Source organism: Sus scrofa, chromosome 12 (assembly GCF_000003025.6).
Source record: "Sus scrofa isolate TJ Tabasco breed Duroc chromosome 12, Sscrofa11.1, whole genome shotgun sequence".
Classification (NCBI taxonomy): domain Eukaryota; kingdom Metazoa; phylum Chordata; class Mammalia; order Artiodactyla; family Suidae; genus Sus; species Sus scrofa.
Window position 1 is genome coordinate 21980359 of NC_010454.4, and position 19020 is coordinate 21999378.

Genomic DNA, 19020 nt, shown 5'->3' on the forward strand with positions numbered 1-19020 from the left:
GGAGGGGGCGGGGGGGAGAGGCGGCTGTTAGGGGGAGGGGGCGCTGTCCTAAGTCGCCGCCGCCGTTGCCGCCGCTACAACATCTGAAAGTCCTTTGCTGCCGCGGGAGGCAGCGGCTCAGTTTGGAAGGCTCGGCAGGCGCCCAGGGCGCTTCTGAGCCGGAGCCTGGGAGCGCAGCGAAGGGCGAGGGGAAACGAAGGGGCTGCTCCGTGGCCCCCGCCGGCGACCTTGCAGGCGTCTCCCCCGCCCCGCCCAGGCGGCCCGCCCTCCGCCTACGGAGAGCGCAGCCTCCTAGCCCCGACTCCAGCGGCCTGGGGGATTCGCTCTCCCCGGCCGGAGCCCCTTCCACCCCACTCCAGTGCTTCCCGTCTCAGCCACTGGAGATCAGGTCCGGTGAGGAGGGGGAAGAGGGGTCCAGAGAAGCCTGGTGGCCCTAAGAGCTTAATAGGCTCTCTGCCTTCTTGCCCCTTCCAACCTCCCCCTGCCCGCCGCCGTCTCCCCAGGACTCGCGTGAGCCCCTGGCCGCTCGGCCTTACCCAGGATGGCATCAACAGGACTCTCGCCCGGAGAGGGAAGTGCCAAGACGCTTCCTTCTTCCTGGACGTTTGCTTCTCCTGCCCAGACCCCCTCCCAGAGGAAAAGTGGCTAAGGAGATCGCCACTCTCAAGTGCAAGTTGTGCATTGCACAACTCCAGGGGGCACCACTTCTGTAGTCCTTGTAGATTTGTGTAGCCCTTGTGACAGTTTTCCAGCAGATGGCACTCAAGCGTTTGAGGAAGGGGTACTAATTCACCCTGTGTTGCCCGTGTCAAGGTTGGCTAGGCCCCCTGGGAGATGTCATTGGCGCCTGTATCCCCCACCTTTGGCCCCAGTCCTGCTGGGATTGGGAGGGGTTCTTGAGCAGCGTTTGGAGCAGGGATTCACCTCCTAGATGTCTCCCCAGGATTTAACCGCCCTCCCCCACAAAGATTTCTGCCACCCTGGAGCTGGTTTCAGGATAAGGGCGCCTGTCCAGGCATAATTGGTGACCCACTGTGGATTCTTTGGGCTTGACCTGGAAAGCAGCAGGGCAGCCACGCTAAAGTGCAGATCGGAGGCCCTCTTCCTGCCTCCTCTCCCAGGGCAGGGGTCTTTCAGTCTCCCAGGAACGGGGCCTTCTCCTACTTTCTGCCCGCTCCAGGTGAGAGGAGGAAGAGGGGCTGGAGGCTGGACCTGCGAGGAAGGAACCAAAAGTTGCGAACTGACGCCACCTACTGGCAGCCGTCAAGACTGCAGAAGAGTGGGAGGCTTGGGGCTGGGGACGAGACTCTGGGATTCTCTCCCGGCCATCTCACAGGCCAACTGAGATCTCTTCTGCCCTGTCTGCCTTGCAGAAGGGCAAAGAGAGCCAGGTTCCTCTAGTCCCTGGGGGAAGCCCAGCCTGTCCCTGCAAACTGCCTCCAGCCCTCTTCCCTTCCTTTACCTACTGGACCCAGTGCTGCCACCAACTTGTTATGTGAAGCTGGTCACCACCCCCTGGAGCTCAAATGTCCCTACCTAAAATGAAGGTGGGTCATCTCCACCTAGCCTACCTCTGGAAGCTCTTATGAGAATAAAATCAGATCGGGATCCCATGCCAGACTTGTCTCCTAGAGAGCAAACCTGGGAGGGATAAAGTGTCCGAGACACGGAGGAGAAAGGGCAGAAGAGGCTGGACTGAAGCCAAGAGGGGTGCCAGGGCATGAAACGTGAGTGCAGGTGAGTGTGGGAATCTAGAACACTTTCCAGGTGAGACAGATGCCCATATCGCTACCCCAGCAAACCCTCCCCCCATTCATCCTCCAGTTCACCCCCATCACCTTGTGGGATCATTCCTGGCAGGGAGGAAAATGGACATGAACAGGCTTTCCAAGTACCTCCCTGCCAGGCACGCAACCCACCTTTCCTGAATACCTGTTGCGTGCAGGCTTTGTGCTACCTACAGGGGATCTTGTCACAGCCAAGACCACTCTCCACCCTCAAGGAGCTCACTGCCTAGTGAAGGCACAGGCATATGAATAAATTAAGTCCGTGGAGGAGTTCCCATTGTGGTGCAGCGGAAGCAAATCCGACTAGGAACCATGAGGTTGCCGGTTCGATCCCTGGCCTCGCTCAGTGGGTTAAGGATCCGGTGTTGCCATGAGCTGTGGTGTTGGTCGCAGATGCGGCTCGAGTGTGGTGTTGCTGTGGTTGTTGTGTTGGCTGGCAGCTACAGCTCTGATTCGACCCCTAGCCTGGGAACCTCCATATGCCAAAGGTGCGCCCCTAAGAAGACAAAAAGATAAAAATAAAAGATAAAATAAGTACAGGCACCCTGAGGGGTGTTTCGGTGGGGCACAGTGGGGCACAATGGGGACCCAGAGACACAGTAGTTAGTTCTACGTCCAGGACATGGAAAGACTCATGGAGGAAGTGACCCTTGGGCCTGCAGCCTTTCACACTAGAGTGAAAAACACAGGTATTGGCATCAGGTTGATTCTATCCCAGTTTTGCCACGAGACTCACAGGGGAACTTGAAACAAATTATTGTCTGAGCTTCACTGTCCTTACCTGGAAGATGGTAAGAAAGAAAGGATGGGAAGGGGAGAGCGAGAAAGAGGGGCCCGTGCAAAGTGCCCAGCACACAGTTGGCCCCAAGGCTGGCTCCCTCCTACCCCTCCCTGCTGCAAACTAACTTCTCTGAGTGGCTGGAGACCCCCTGGTAGCAGGATCTGTGTCACCCCTAAGGGACCAGAAGCTCCCAGAGGACTGGGTTTAATGTCCCCACCCCCCACCCCCGAGCCTGCTGGTGTCTGGGAGAGGCTGATATAAAGGGCTGGGGATTTGGAGTCACTGGTCCTGGGTTGGGGTTGCAGCACAGCCATTAAAGAGCTTTGTGACTTTGAACACATAATGTCTGGAGGGCTCATTTTCTTCCTCTGTAAGACAGAGAGAAAGACATGGATGGCTTTCCCCACAGGCTGGTTGCAAGAAAAAGTGAGATTGGAGTTCCCTGGTGCTGCAGCAGATTAAGGATCTGGTGTTGTCACTGCTGGGCTTTGAGTTCTATTCCCTGGCCCCGGAACTTCAGCCAGTGCAGCCAAAAAAAAAAGAAAAAAAAATGTGAAAAAAAAAAATGGAATTCCCATCATGGTTCAGCAGTAATGAACCCAACTAGTATCCATGAGGACGCGGGTTCAATCCCTGGCCTTGCTCAGTGGGTTAAGGATCCAATGTGGCCGCAAGCTGTGGTGTAGGTCGCAGACACAGCTCGGATCCCGCATTGCTGTGGCCGTGGCATAGGCCATGTGCTGCAGGTGTGGCCCTAAAAAGACAAAAGAAAAAAATGCCAAGAGTTTGCCTACGGGTACAGAGTGCAAACTGGGTTTAAGGAATCACAGCAGAGGTCCCATGACATGGGACTCTGGCTTCCTAGCCCCTCCCTGGCTGCCCTGGACTGTCCACTGTGCCCACCCTGAATAAGGAACTCAGTTTCCCTCTGGGTTGGCTGGTGTCCAGGCCCCAGATACAACATCCTCCGTAGTCACCCAGGTGTGGGCTGTCTCCTAGCCCCCCAGGGCCCCACACTTGGAGAGACCGGATCAGAAGAGCAAGATCTCCATAAAGATTCCACAGTACAGAGGGAGGTCTGGTCCCAAGGCCAGAGCCTGGGCCCTTTCCTTGGGACATGCAGCTCCAGAAGCCAACACCCAGGCAGGCGAGAGGGTGGGGAGAGGAGAGCCCCTGCGGTGGGGCTGGCCAGGATCCAGTTTCCTATCTCCAGACCAGCCAGCTCTGCTTCTTGGCAGCGCTGCGGCCACTTCCTCTTCCTTGGCTTCAGTTTTACCATCTGTAAAATGAGGGAAGGGGAGTTCCTGTTGTGGCTCAGCAGAAATAAATCCGACTAGTATCCCCTGAGGATGCGGGTTCGATCCCTGGCCTTGCTCAGTGGGTTAAAGATCCAGCATTTCCGTGAGCTGTGGTGTAGGTTGAAGACATGGCTCGGATTCCGAGTTGTGGCTGCGGTGTAGGCTGGCAGCTACAGCTCCGACTAGACCCCTAGCCTGGGAACTTCCATATGCTGCGGGTGCAGCTCTAAAAAGCAAAAACAAAACAAGACAAAACAAAAAAAACCCCACAAATAAATAAAATACAATTAATGAAATGGGGGAGGGGAACTCATTGTCTTGTGAAGCCTCTTGTCTTTTTAGGGCCGAACCCACGGCATATGGAGGTTCCCGGGCTAGGGGTCAAATCGGAGCTGCAGCTCCTAGCCTACGCCACAGCCACAGCAACACCTAATCCAAGCCACATCTATGACCTACACCACACCTCACAGCAATACCCAATCCCTAACTCACTGAGGGAGGCCAAGGATCTAACCCAAATCTTCATGGATACTAGTTAGGTTCCTAACTTGCTATTAACCCACTGGGAAACCACAATGGGAATTCTTTTTGTTTGTTTGTTTGGCTATGCCCAAGGCATGTGGAAGTTCCCAGACCAGGGATCAAACCTGCCCCACAGCAAGACCCCAGCTGCTACTGCTACAGTGACTATGCTGTATCCTTCACCCACTGTGCCACAAGAGAACTCCCCTCCGGAGTCCTTGTGCTTGGTCCTAGGCCCAAGGCTGGCATGGCTTCCAACCCTCCAGAGTTTGCACAGCTTCCAAGATGATTGGTGCCAGCAGAAATTCCTTCTCGTTGCCCAAAGCCAGGTGAAAGATGCCAGGCTCTATAGATCTCTGTCCCCATCCAGACTGGGGGCGAGGCTCACCCCAGGGCACACAGTTAGTAGTCCACCCAAGACTCAGGCCAAATACAGTTGCTGCCTGCTGCAGACTTAGCCCCCTGTGCCACATTGCCTCTGCTGCCAGAGCATCGCCATCAAGCCCCGGGCTCAGGACTCAGGAAGTTGAGGGTGGGGAAGGAAAAGAAGGGGCTACCTGGGCGTATCTATGCAGAGGACACTTGCAAAAGTAGAGACACAGAGGCGACTCTGGACAGAGAGAGTTGGATGTCACGGTGAGAGATCATTCTCCCCGCCTCCTCGGACACCAGTGACGTCAAAGAGCAAGGTGTCTGCTTGCCAGGTGTCTCTGGGCCTAACAGGTCAGAAGCCCAGAATCAGAGCAGACCCCATGCCCTTCCCTCATGCTCCCTGAGGGGCCTCTAGGTGCTGCCTCCTACTCCCCTGGCCCCAGAGAATGGAATGCAACCTACCCCTGAGAAAGCCCCAAAGAAGAGAAAACCAGGACTCGAAAAGATACACGTACCCAAAGTTCATTACAGCACAATATACAATCGCCAAGACACGGAAGAAACCTAAATGTCTATTGACAGACGAGGGGATAAAGAAGATGTGGTACATATACACAAAGGAATATTACTCAGCCATAAAAAAGAATGGAATAATGGCATTTGCAGCAACGTGGATAGACCTAGAAATTATCATACTAAGTGAAGTTAGACAGTGAGACACAAATGTCATATGCTGTCACTTACATGTAGAATCTTAAAAAAGGATACAATGAACTTCTTTGCAGAACAGAAACTGACTCACAGACTGAAAAACTTATGGTTACCAAAGGGGACAGGTTGCTGGGGGAGGGATGGGCTGGGGGTTTGGGATGGAAATATTGTAAAATTGGGTTGCAATGATGGCTGTACAACTATAAATATAATAAAATTCATTGAGTTAACAAAAAGAAAGAAAGAAAACCCCTAAAAGACTCTACCAGGGGATTGTCGAACCCAGAGAGAATCCCCCCGAAATGTCTCTAGAGGCCCCACAGAGGAGTCCTCAGATTCGGTAAAACCCCAGAGAGAGGCACTGGGTTCCAGAGACATCTCAGCACTCATCCTTCTGTCCCAGCTGCACGACGCCCCCTCTCCCTCCCAAAATTGTTCACAAACAGCTCCAGTCGTGCCTTCTGCTTAGTCCCAGACTCTCTTCCGGCCCCATCACCCCAGGTCCAGATCCAGGGTCTCCGGTCCCTTACATCAGGCTTTGTGTCGCATCCTTCCTCCCCTCCCCACCCCTGCCCACTTCGCCCCAGCCTTCCTCTTCTCCCCACCCAGGAGAACAGCCTGGCCTGAGGGCCTTCCCAAGCCCAGTAAACCAGCCATCCCAGGACCACTGGAGAAAAGTGGGGAAGGCTCCCCCCACCCAGGAAAAGTGAGCAGGTTGCAAGAGAGGAAACGGAGAGGGAGGCACAATGGCCTCCGTTTCTCATCTGCAATGTAGGGATGATAACCACGCCAGCCTCAGAGCAGCATTATGAGAAGCTGTACACAGAATTCCCACCGTGGCTCAGCACAAACAAGTTTGACTAGCATCCATGAGGACACAGGTTCGATCCCTGGCCTCGCTCAGTGGGTTAAGGATCTGGCGTTGCCTGGAGCTGCGGTGCAGGCCGGCAGCTACAGCTCTGATTGGACCCCTAGCCTGGGAACCTCCATATGCCACGAGTGCAGCCCTAAAACGACAAAAAAAAAAAAACAAAAACAAACCATAAGAAGCTATACAGAGTACTTGCTTCCTGTTATACCTCGTTTAATAAATACATAAGGAAAAACATAATGGGTACTATTATACAGCCACCAGATTTGGCAACAATTTGATTTTTTAATTTTGTTTGTTTTGTTTTGTTTGGCCGCCTTTGTGGTATGAGGAAGTTTCCAGGTCAGGGATGGAACCCACGGGCACGGCACTGATCTGAGCTACAGCAGTAACAATGCCGGACCCTTAACTCACTAGGCCACTAGGGAACTCCCAGATTTGGTTACAAATTTAAATATTGACAGTACCAGACCATGGAGTAAGGGGATTTTCCTGCAAGGCTGGTAAGAAAAGAAAATTGTGGAGTTCTCTGGTGGCACAGCCTGGTAAACCAGACATCCCAGCCACCACCGGGTTAAGGATCTGGTATTGTCACCCTCTCTGGCCTGGGAACTTCCACTTGCTGCAGGTGTGGCAAAAAAAAAAAAAAAAAAAAACACCAAAGAAATAAAATAAATTTGTACAACCATGTGGAAGCAACCAACAATTCCACCCTGAGAAACACCCAATATGTGTGGGAGATTTCCTGTCGTGGCTCAACGGAAACAAATCTAACAAGTATCCACCAGGACACAGGTTCGATCCCTGGCCTTGCTCGGTGGGTTAAGGCTCTCTCATTGCCGTGAGCTGCAGTATAGGTCACAGACACAGCTCAGATCTGGCATTGCTGTGACTGTGCTGTAGGCCAGTGGCTACAGCTCCGATTCTACCCCTAGCCTGGGAACCTCCATACACCGCAAGTGTGGCCCTAAAAAGACCAAAAAAAAAAAAAAGTGTGTGTGTGTGTGTATTCCAAAACAAATGTATAAGAGTATTCATAGCAGCATTTATTCAGCCAAACATTGGAATCAATAGTAGAATAGACAAGTCCATAGCTGAATAAACTAGAGCTACATCCAATAACAGATGAATCGCAGATTGAACAGATCTCTACTGTATGATTCTATTTATATAAAATTCAAAAACAGGCAAAACTAATCTCTGGTTTTAGAAATCAAGATAGAGGTTACTTTTGGGGAGAAGTGTGGGAACAGTCACTGGAGGGGGCCTTCAAGGGAACAAGTAAAGCTTGTTTTTTGTTTGTTTGTGTTGTGTTTTGGGGGCCAAACCCCCGGCACATGGAGGTTTCCAGGCTAGGGGTCTAATCGGAGCTGCAGCTGTCAGCTTATGCCACAGCCACAGCCACATGCCAGATCTGAGCTGTGTCTGCGACCTACACCACAGCTCACAGGCACACCAGATCCTTAACCCACGGAGCGAGGCCAGGGATCAAACCCGAGTCCTCATGGATCCTAGTTGGGTTTGTTACTGCTGAGCCATGACTGCATCTCCTGATAATGTTCATTTTTTAGTTACATAGTCTTTTAACTATGTGAGCATTCACTGAAGGAAACATGTCTTATTTCTACACTTTTCTGTATGCACGTTACACTTTCATTTTTTTTCTTTTTAAGACCACACATGCAGCATCTGGAAGTTCTCAGCCTAGGGGTCAAACTGGAGCTGCAACTGCTGGCCTACACCACAGGCACAGCAATGCAGGATCCAAGCTGCATCTGCAACCTATGACGCAGCTTTCAGCAACAGGGGACACCGTATCCTTAACCCACTGAGCAAAGCCAAGGATCGAACTGCATCCTCATGGACACTATGTTTGGTTCTTAACCTGCTGAGCCACATGGGAACTCTTGCTTTAATTTTTTTTTAAATCTTTTTGTCTTTTAGGGCCACGCCCATGGCTTATGGAGGTTCCCAGGCTAGGAGTCCAGTCAGAGCTGTAGCCGCCGGCCTACACCACAGCCACAGTAACACAGGATCCAAGCCGCGTCTATGATCTACACCACAGCTCACAGCAACAGGAGATCCTTAACCCACTGAGCGAGGCCAGGGATCAATCCCACATCCTCATGAATGCTAGTTGGGTTCCATAACCTCTGAGCCACGAGCAGAGCTCATCGCTTATGTTTTTTTAAGAAAACTTTTTATGGAGTTCCTGTCGTGGCGCAGTGGTTAACGAATCCGACTAGGAACCATGAGGTTGCGGGTTCGGTCCCTGCCCTTGCTCAGTGGGTTAATGATCCGGCGTTGCCGTGAGCTGTGGTGTAGATTGCAGACACGGCTCGGATCCCGTGTTGCTGTGTCTCTGGCGTAGGCCGGCGGCTACAGCTCCAATTCAACCCCTAGCCTGGGAACCTCCATATGATGCAGGAGTGGCCCAAGACAAAACAACAAAAAAAAGATAAACAGAAAAAGGTTTTTCTGTTTATCTTTTTTTTTTTTTTTGTCTTTTCTAGGGTTGCACCTGAGGCATATGGAGGTTCCCAGGCTAGGGGTCGAATTGGAGCTACAGCTGCCGGTCTACACCACAGCCACAGCAATGCCAGATCCAAGCCGTGTCTGCGACGTACACCACAGCTCCCGGCAACACTGGATCCCTAACCCACTGAGCGAGGCCAGGGATCGAATCCGCAATTTCATGGTTCCTAGTCAGATTCATTAACCACTGAGCCATGACAGGAACTCTTTTTATCTTTTTAAAGCACGCTGGCTCTCAAGTCAGCCTGCCTGGTTCCTGGCGGTAGACTGAGGATAAATCAGCGCACCTCTCTGTGCCTGTGTGTCCGCATCTGTCATATTAAGTGGCTATTATATAGGGCACGTATCATAATGAAATGCATAAATCTGCATAAAATGCTTACTGCTTATTAAGTGCCCAGTGAGTATTAGTTATTAGCCGTGACCAGCCAAGTGAGTGAGATGAAGAGCCTGAAGCCAAAATTCCTGCACTGAATTCTGGATTTGCCATTTACTAGTTCTGTGACTTTAGCCAAACGACACCCTCCCTCTTATCCTTAAATGCCCTCTGTTATTAAAAAAAAAAAAAAAAAAAAAAGGAAGAATATGCCTGCCCAGCTTGACAGAGCTGTGCGAGCACCTACAGAGACTTATCGTGTAAAGTTCTCAGAACAGCGCCTGCACAGATACACATTAGCCATCACGATTATTGATCACCATCGTAACCCTAGATACACGTTTTATTTTATTTTTTTCTTTTTCAGCCACATCCAAAGCATACGGAAGTCCCTGGCCAGGAATGGAATCTGAGCCGCAGCTGTGACCTATGCTAGAGCTGCAGAAATGCTGGACCCTCACAGCATGGGGCCAGGATTCAAACCCCTGCCTCCTCAGGGACAGTGCCTGATCCTTAACTCACCACACCACAATGGGAACTCCCTAGAAACCCATTTTATAGATGGGGCTCTAGGTAGTAAAAAGACTGGCTTAGGGTCACATGCAACTGAATGTGATTTTTAAACCCATTTGAGGGGAATTTCCATTGTGGTCAGGGTGTTAAGCACCCAACATAGTGTCCGTGAGGATGTGGGTTCAATCCCTGGCTGCTTTCATGGGGTTAAGAATCTGGGATTGCAGTGAGCGGTGGTATAGGTCGCAGATGCGACTCGGATCCCCCATTGCCGTGGCTGTGGTGTAGGCCGGCAGCTGTAGCTCCAATTCAGCCCCTAGCCTGGGAACTTCCATATGCCACAAGTGTGGCCATAAAAAGAAAAATAAACAAGTAAATAAATAAACCCATTTGGGGGATGACCGAGCTCCAGCAGGTAACGCCACCACATCCCAGAGGCAGCAAAACCTTGGAGAGTTTTGCCCCAAACTGAAGAGCACCTCCTTCTCCTACCAGACTGCCCTTGTCACAGTTCCATGCGCCCAGAGATAGTTGTGACCTCTCTCCCTGCCCAGCTCCAGCACTGGCACCAATCAGATAGTTCCGGTGCTGGGGGTGCAGCCTAGAGCCCAGCTCGGCTGCCAGAAGAGAGGGTCTCAGGAAGAAGCCACAGTGTCCACCAGGATTTCCATGCCAAGGGCTTCTTCTGCCTCCATCTCTGATTGTCCTTGTCCTGAGAGGTAGGGGTGTTCTAGAGATGGCTGGCGATGGGTGGAGGGAACTTGAGGACAAAGCAAGAGGGCTGAGTGGGCCCAGACACCAGGCCTATCCTGCCCGGAGCCCCTCATCTCATAACCCCCATCCTCTTCCCTCCCGACGCCTCTATTCCTCCCATTCTCACTCCCTCCGTGCTCCGTGTCCAGAGGCTCAGTATTTGGAGCCAGTAAGATCTGTGCAGACTGTTGCTCACCCCCACCCAGGCATGATGACCTGAAGAGCAGCAGAAGCTGGGCCCAATACCAGGAGAAAACCAGACAGCCCTTCACGGAGAAGAGCTTGGCCCTCAGGTTGGGGTGCCCCAGCTCTAGGGCAACAAACCCTTGTGATCAGAGCTAAGGGTTCAAATCCCAGCTCTGCCCTGATTAACCATGAACTGTGGGTGTGTCTCGTCCCTGGTCCTCAGTTTCCTCATCTGTAAAATGGGGGTGCCCATCCTTACTTCACTCTGCAGGGCAATAAGAAGGATCAATGAGGCTATCCTAGGCATATATATCCAGACAAAATTATAATTCAAAAAAGACATGCACCCATATGTTCATAGCAGCACTATTCACAATAGCCAAGACATGGAAACAACCTAAATGCCCATTAATACAGATGAATGGATGAAGATGTGGTACATATGCACAATGGAATACTACTCGGTCATAAAAAAGAATGAAATGATGCCATTTGCAACAAGAGGGATGGAACTAGAAATTATCATACGAAGTAGAGTCAGAAAGAGAAAGACAAATGCTATATAATATCACTTATATGTGGAATCTAAAACATGGCACAAATGAACCCATCTACAAAACAGAAACAGACTCTCAGATGTAGAGAACAGACTTGGGGGGAGGGGGAAAGAGAAGGATGTAAGGGAGTTTGGGGTTAGTAGATGCAAACTGTTGAATTTAGAGTGGATAAGAAATGAGGTCCTGCTGTACAGCACAGGGAACTGTATCCAGTCTGTTGGGATAGACCATGTTGGAAGATAACATGAGAAAGGGAATGGATATATATGTATGTCTGGGCCACTTTGCTGTGCAGCAGAAATTGGCACAACATTATAAATCAACTATAAGCTAATAAAATTTTTAATAAAAAAAATTGGCGGGAGTTCCTGTAGTGGCTCAGTGATTAACAAAGCCCACTAGGAACCATGAGGTTGTGGATTCGATCCCTGGCCTTGCTCAGTGGGTTAAGGATCTGGCGTTGCCGCGAGCTGTGGTATAGGTTGCAGTCGCAGCTTGGATCTCAAGTTGCTGTGGCTCTGGTGTAGGCTGGTGGCTACAGCTCCGATTCGACCCCTAGCCTGGGAACCTCTATATGCCTCGGGAGCAGCCCAAGAAAATGGCAAAAAGACAAAAAAAAATTAAAATTAAAAAAATAAAGAAATCATTGGCCATTGGTGATTGAACTCAATCTCTAGCCTTTCTCCCTTCCCTGGAGGTCGAGGATGGGACCAAAATTTCTGACCCTCTAGTAACTTTCTGCTCCCATCAGGGCTCCGGACTTGGCCACGTTGCCTTCCGCCACCCAAAATACACACACGTCCTTCTGTGGTTCACCTCTGCTGCTCCTGCCTCTCCTCTACGTATAGGTTGGAATTGGGCTCAGTGGCTCTCCTGGCTGCCAGTGGTTTCCAGAACCCCCAGGACCTCAGGGATACCCTGGTCATGAAGACTCCTAGGACTACCCTGGACACCTGGGGGCTGGGACAAATAGAATCCCAGGAACCCTGGGGACCCCAGGCCTTCCTGAGCCACAGGGTCCTCCAAGGCTGTCAAGTCAACATTGGCTCCCACGGTGCTCAGGAAGAAGCAGAGGCCCTATGGGTGAGAGTTTCCTCCAGACCAGCCAAGCCAGCCAAGTCCACCCACCTTGGCCCCCAGGCTCCTCTATTCCCCGCCCCCCTGCCACATCCTTCAACACCCTTTTTTTTTTTTTTTTTTTTTTGGCTTTTTAGGGCCGAACCTGCAGCATACGGAAGTTCCCAGCTAGGGACTGAATCAGAGCTGCAGCTGCAGCCCTGCATCACAGCCACAGCAATGCCACATCCCAGCCGCGTCTGCAACTTACACCATTGTTCATGGCAATGCCGGATCCTTTAACCCACTGAGCAAGGCCAGGGATCACACCTGCCTCCTCATAGTTACTAGTTGGGTTTGTAACTTGCTGAGTCACAGTGGGAACTCCCAACACCCTTTTTAACTTCCTTCAGGAGACTGCTCACTTTCACGGAGCTTCTTAGCCATCCTTTTTCTAGCAGTCCTATGGCCGTACCTAGACTGTGAGTTACTAGACATGGACAACTGTGCCTTTCTCTCCTCCTCTTCCGTTTCTCCACGCTCTCCCTCCTTTTTTTAGCGCCCCATCTCCATCCTACCCCACAATAAATGCTGTTCATAGGTCAGACCCTGTGTCCCCCACATCCCTGTGTGGTCTGGCACGTAACAGATGCTGAGAAATAGCTGTGTTAGTTCCCAGACCCTCTACCCCACCCCACCCCTGATACCTCTCTCTCTTTGGGCATCTTGCCCCACGGTTGGAAAGCTCATCCCATCCTGTGTCCTACCCCCTTCCCGGTACAGGGCCAAAAAGGAGAAGGAAGTTCCATAGGGGTCCCAGGTTTGTCCCATAGGCTTAGAGGGGCCTCCTGGAGCCCCAGGTCCACCTGGAAAGGTCGTCAATGCTCAGACGGATCTCCCTAGGAGGACAGGACAGAAGCGCCCCTTCTGCATGGCTGCCATCCCCTCTTTCTCTCAGAGCTCCTCTTCCTCCCTGAAGGAAAATCCTCAAGTCTGCCTTTCAACTCCCACCATCCACCATTAAAGATGAATTGAGGAGGCGGTGTCTGTCGTAGAACTTCAACAGTCCAGGAATTCTGTGATCTTGGACGTGTCGCTTTTTATTATGTCAGCGAAGCCTGTGAAAATATCTTTCTTTTCTCTGGATAAATGATTCCAGATGCCTTCCTCACCCTCCCTTCTCGCATCTGTTTGCTCAAAGTTTAAGTCGTTTGCAACACCCGGAGGTCCCCTCCTTCCTTCCTTCCTCTGCTCTCCTTCACTCCTCGTGCTCCGGCTGGAGGGGACGGCCACCCTCCTCCTCCTGCCTCCTGTACCACCATCATCACACCCACACATGCCCTCTGCCTCCCAGTATCCCTGACGGCGAGCTGCAGGAGGGGATCTACTGAGACCCCCTGTGGCTGCCCATCTCTGCTTCCAGAGGACAGGGTGAAGCTGATTCCCTCTCTGCTAAGCACCCCCACCTCACCCCATCCCTAGAAGGGATCCGGAAAGAACACAACATCTGAGACAAGGGTAGGAGGAAAGGGGCTTTTTTTTTTTTTTAACTTTCTTATTGTTGATTTACAATGTTCTGTCAATTTCTGCTGTACAGCAAAGTGACCCGGTTTTATATTTTTTTTCTCGTATTATATTCTATCATGTTCTATCACAAGTGACTGGATATAGTTCCCTGTGCTATACAGAAGGACCTCATTGCTTATCCACTCTATTTTAGTTTTACTTTTTAGGGCTGTACCCACGGCATATGGAGGTTCCCAGGCCAGGGGTCGAATCGGAGCTGCAGCTGCCAGCCTACACACAGCCACAGCAATGCCAGATCCGAGCTGCATCTGTGACCTACACCACAATTCATGGCAACACCGGATCCATGAGCGAGGAAAGGGGTCGAACCCACCTCTTCATGGATACTGTTTGGGTTCGTTTCAATGAGCGACAAAGGGAACTTGCTTATCCATTCTAAATGTAATAGTTTGCATCTACTAACCCCAAACTCTAGTCCATCCCACTCCCTCCCCCTCCCTGTTGGAAACCACAAGTCTGTTCTCCAGGTCTGTGAGTCTGTTTCTGTTCTCCAGGTCTGTGAGTCTGTTTCTGTTCTGTAGATAAGTTCATCTGTGCCATATTTAATTTTATTTATTTATTTATTTATTTTGCTTTTTAGGGCCGCACCCATGGCACATGGAGGCTCCCAGCCTCAGGGTCGAACCAGAGCTACAGCTGCTGGCCTACACCACGCAGGATCCAAGCAGCCTCTGCAAACCACGCCACAGCTCACATCAATCCCAGATGTGCAACACACGGAGCAAGGCCAGGGATCAAACCCATCACCACAAGGTTACTACTCAGATTCATTCCAACAGGAACTCTTGTGCCATATTTCAGATTCCATATATGTGATATCACACGGTATTTGTTTTTCTCTTTCTGACTTGCTTCACTTAGTATGAGAATCTCTAATTCTATCCATGTTGCTGCAAAGGGCATTATTTTGTTCTTTTTTATGGCCGAGTAGTATTCCATTGTGTGTATGTACCACATCTTCTGAATCCATTCATCTGTCAATGGACATTTATGTTGTTTCCATGTCTTGGCTATTGTGAATAGCGCTGCAATGAACATAGGGGTGCAAGGGGGCTTGTGAATGAGATCGATGGGGCTGATAACTTTCTATCGACCTTCCAGTTAGAAGCAGAATTCATTTGCCTTAGTGGAGAATTCTTCCTCCTCCCCTTTTCCCCTCAAGGGTATGTAGCCTTACTCAGGAGAAGCTTCTCCTGGGATTCTTACATCTGACGCCTTCTGCCCTTCTTCCTGCAACTCCCTCCCTGCATCTTTGAGTCTAAGGCACAGATGCTCCAGGACAGCCCAGAGTCCCTAAGGGCGGTTCAGCCAGTATCAGCAATGAGTACTGAGCTACTCTCTGAATCCCCAGAGAATGGAGCAAATTATTGGTATGATGGGTCCTAGCTTCCAGTCGGGGGCGCAAGCAGAGACATTAGTGTTTCTTCACCTTAGTGTTTGACTTTGCTCCTGCCTTGCCTCTAGAGTCCTGCACTCCTGCACCAGCCAGTTTTGCCGCTGGGTATGCTGCCCCCAGGTGGACAATGGTAGTACTGACCCTACCATTCTGAGAGAGCCTTTCCCAGGAATAAAGGACCTTGGACAAGATGTTGAGGATTCCAAAGCCACAGGCAATCCCTCTCTGCCTTCAAAAGGGCTTGTGATCTGAAGAGGGAGGCCTGCAGGTAAACACACCACACAGTCATGTGTTATAGAGAGAAATGCACTTGAATGTCAAGAAAACAGAGTGGAGCCAGAGTGGTAAGAAAGAGCTTCAGGAGGTGACACCGGATCTGAGTCTTTTTTTTTTTTTGGTTGTGTTAGGGCTGCACCCATGGCATATGGAGGTTCCCAGGCTAGGGGTCCAATCGAAGCTGTAGCTGCCATCCTACACCAAAGCCAGATACTTGACCCACTGGGCAAGGCCAGGGATCAAACCTCATGGAGACTACGTCATCAGGTCCTTAACCCACTGAGCCAAAATGGGAACTCCTTCTTTTCTAATAAAAACAGTATTGCAATAATTATGTGTATATATATATATCTTTGCACAATTGTAAGAGTATATCTACATTCCTAGAAGTTAAAATGCTGAGTCATAAAATGTGTATACTCTTAACATTGTGATAGATACTGGCCTGCCACACTGCTGAGGGGAACCCCGGAGTGGGCTTGTTGAGGCCTAATCTCTGGTTCTGAGCTGCTCCCCACTGGAACCTCCCTTGCTCTCTTCCCAGCTCTGTCTGGCCAGCCTCAATGTCCCTTTGCCTGAGGTTAACAGTCTAAGGAGCAGACCTGCTGTGCCACCAGCAGGGAGATGCTGAACTGTATGGGGCATTCGGGGCTTCCCTGGCTGCCTCCAACCCACGGCTGGTATCCCGGTGAAAAGATCTGATCAGACTCTGCCAAACATTAACCTCAAGGTAAACCGGACCTACTGGCCCAGCCCTCCCGACCCCAGTACCCTGGCCCTGGCCCACCGTCACTGAGGAATGCCTAGCGGGCTCCAGCCTAGCCAGCTCCATTCCCCAAACCCAGAGGCACATTTTCAGCCCAGCCAGCTTCCTCAGCCCACTGAAGGAAAGAAATCCTGTCCTTTCAAGGGGGGGTTCCCAGCTGGAGGATAGAGCCCCCTCCCCCACCACTGCATGGAAAGGAAGGAAACAACAGCCAGAGGAAATAAGAGAGGAACTCATCCGCATATGTAGATATACTCCAAACATCTCCAGGGAGACTCAGTTAAAAAAGAAAAAAAAAAAAAAAACAAAGCAAAAGCCTAGCCTGGGAACTTCCATATGCCACAGGTGCCAACCTAAAAAGCAAAAAAAAAGAAACCCCCCAAACAAGGAGTTCCCGTTGTGGCACAGTGGAAACAAATCTGGCTAGTATCCATGAGGATACAGGTTTGATCCCTGGCCTTGCTAAGTGGGTCAGATGAACCAGCATTGCTCTGAGCTGTGGTGTGGCATAGGCTGGCAGCTGTAGCTCCAAACAGACCCCTAGCCTGGGAACTTCCCTATACCGCAGGTGCAGCCCTAAAAAGCCCTAAACAAACAAACAAACAAATAGATGGTTTGGCACAAATGAAACAAATCCGACTAGGAACCATGAGGTTGTGGGTTCAATCCCTGTCCTTGCTCAGTGGATTAAGGATCTGGCCTTGCCATGAGCTGTGGTGGGGGTTACAGAGGAGGCTCAGACCCTGTGTTGCTGTGGCTGTGGTGTAGGCCGGCAGCTGTAGCTCCAATTGGACCCCTGGCCCGGGAACCTCCATATGCGGCAGGTGTGGCCCTAAAAAGCAAAAAGAAAAAAGAAAAAAAAAGGAAAACCAAAAGATGGTCTGAGTGGATTCCTTGGAGATTCCCAGGAAGAAAGCAATTTTGAACTGGTGTTAGAAGCATGGACTTGGAAACCTGACAGGGAGGAAGCTCTTGAAAAGGAGTAGAGGTTACGCCTGCCAGCATGGTTTGAGCCCTATTTGCCAAGCGAGGCACTAAGCGCTTCACGTGTGTCATCTCTCCCTGTGGGCAGATGCATACATTATCCCCATTTTATTTATTTATTTTTTTTTTGTCTTTTTGTCTTTGTTGTTGTTGTTGTTGCTATTTCTTGGGCCGCTCCTGCGACATATGGAGGCTCCCAGCCTAGGGGTCGAATCGGAGCTGTAGCCACCGGCCTACACCAGAGCCACAGCAACGCGGGATCCGAGCCGCATCTGCAACCTACACCACAGCTCACGGCAACGCCGGATCGTTAACCCACTGAGCAAGGGCAGGGACCGAACCCGCAACCTCATGGTTCCTAGTCGGATTTGTTAACCACTGCGCCACGACGGGAACTCCCATTATCCCCATTTTAGATGAAGAAATGGAGGCACAGTGAAACCAAGTGACTTGCCCAAGGTCATACATCCAGCAAATCAGGAGTCTGACTCAGGTACTCAACTTCACCCCCGCAGGTTGGGGTAGAGATGGGGCGGAGGTCCAGAGTATCCAGTGTGGGCCCCTGCAGACTTGGGAGAGACTGGGGGTAGGCAGAGTTCCCATGGTGGCTCAGTGGTAACAAACCCGGCTAGTATCCATGAGGACACAGGTTCCACCCCTGGCCTCATTCAGTGGGTTCGGGATCCGGCTTTGCCATGAGGTGTGGTGAAGGTCGCAGAACTAGGGGCTTGAATCTGGCGTTGCTATGACTCTGGTGTAGGCTGGTAGCTATAGCTCTGATTTGATCCCTAGCCTGGGAACCTCCACATGCCCCAGATTCAGCCCCTAAAAAAAAAAAAAAAAAAGAGAGAAAGAAAGAAAAAAAAGAAAGAGCAGTGGGGGTGGGGAGGAAAATGAGGATGATGGCCTCCCTCTCTCAGAACTGCTCCCACTCCCTTCTGGCCCCCCCAGGACTAGAAGCAGCTGGTACCTGGAACTCCTTCTTTGGGAACAATGCCTCCCAGGCCCACCCATTCCAGACTTGCTTCTTCCCCGCCTCAATTCCTATAGGATCCTCTGTGAGAGGCTCTGGAAAAGAGGAAGGGCTAAAAGAGAAACCGCGAGTGTCCAGAAGAGAAGGTCGCCCCCACGGCCCCACCCCATCACAAGGCCATCCTATGCCAGACGACAGGAGGTAGTCTTAGGTGCTTCCCTATCTCATGTAGCCCTCTGCTTTTGGTTTTGGTTTTGTTTTTAGGGCTGCCCCACGGCATCTGGAAGTTTCCAGGCTAGGGGTCAAAACGGAGCTATAGCTGCCAGCTTACACCACAGCCCCAGCACATCTGCAACCTATACCACAGCTTGTAGCAGCACCAGATCCAAGGATCAAACCTGCATCCTCATGGATACTAGTCAGGTTCTTAACCCACTGAGCCACAAGGGGAACTCCCAAAAGTCCTTTTGCCTCCACAGTTTTGCTTCAGGTCCAAAGACCCACAAGTCAGGGTTAGGCTAAAATGCAGGGGAGTTTTAAAGCTTGGGTACCAGAAAATAGGGCTAGAGCTATGTATTAAATTCCTATCGCCTCATCCCCAGATGGGTCTTGCAGGGAACTGCTGGGATGAGCTACAAGGTGGAGACCAAGAGAGGCAGGGGCTGGATTGCCATCCTTGAGGAAGGATGCCCACCCACCCCTGCTACCTGGGGCCTCTGT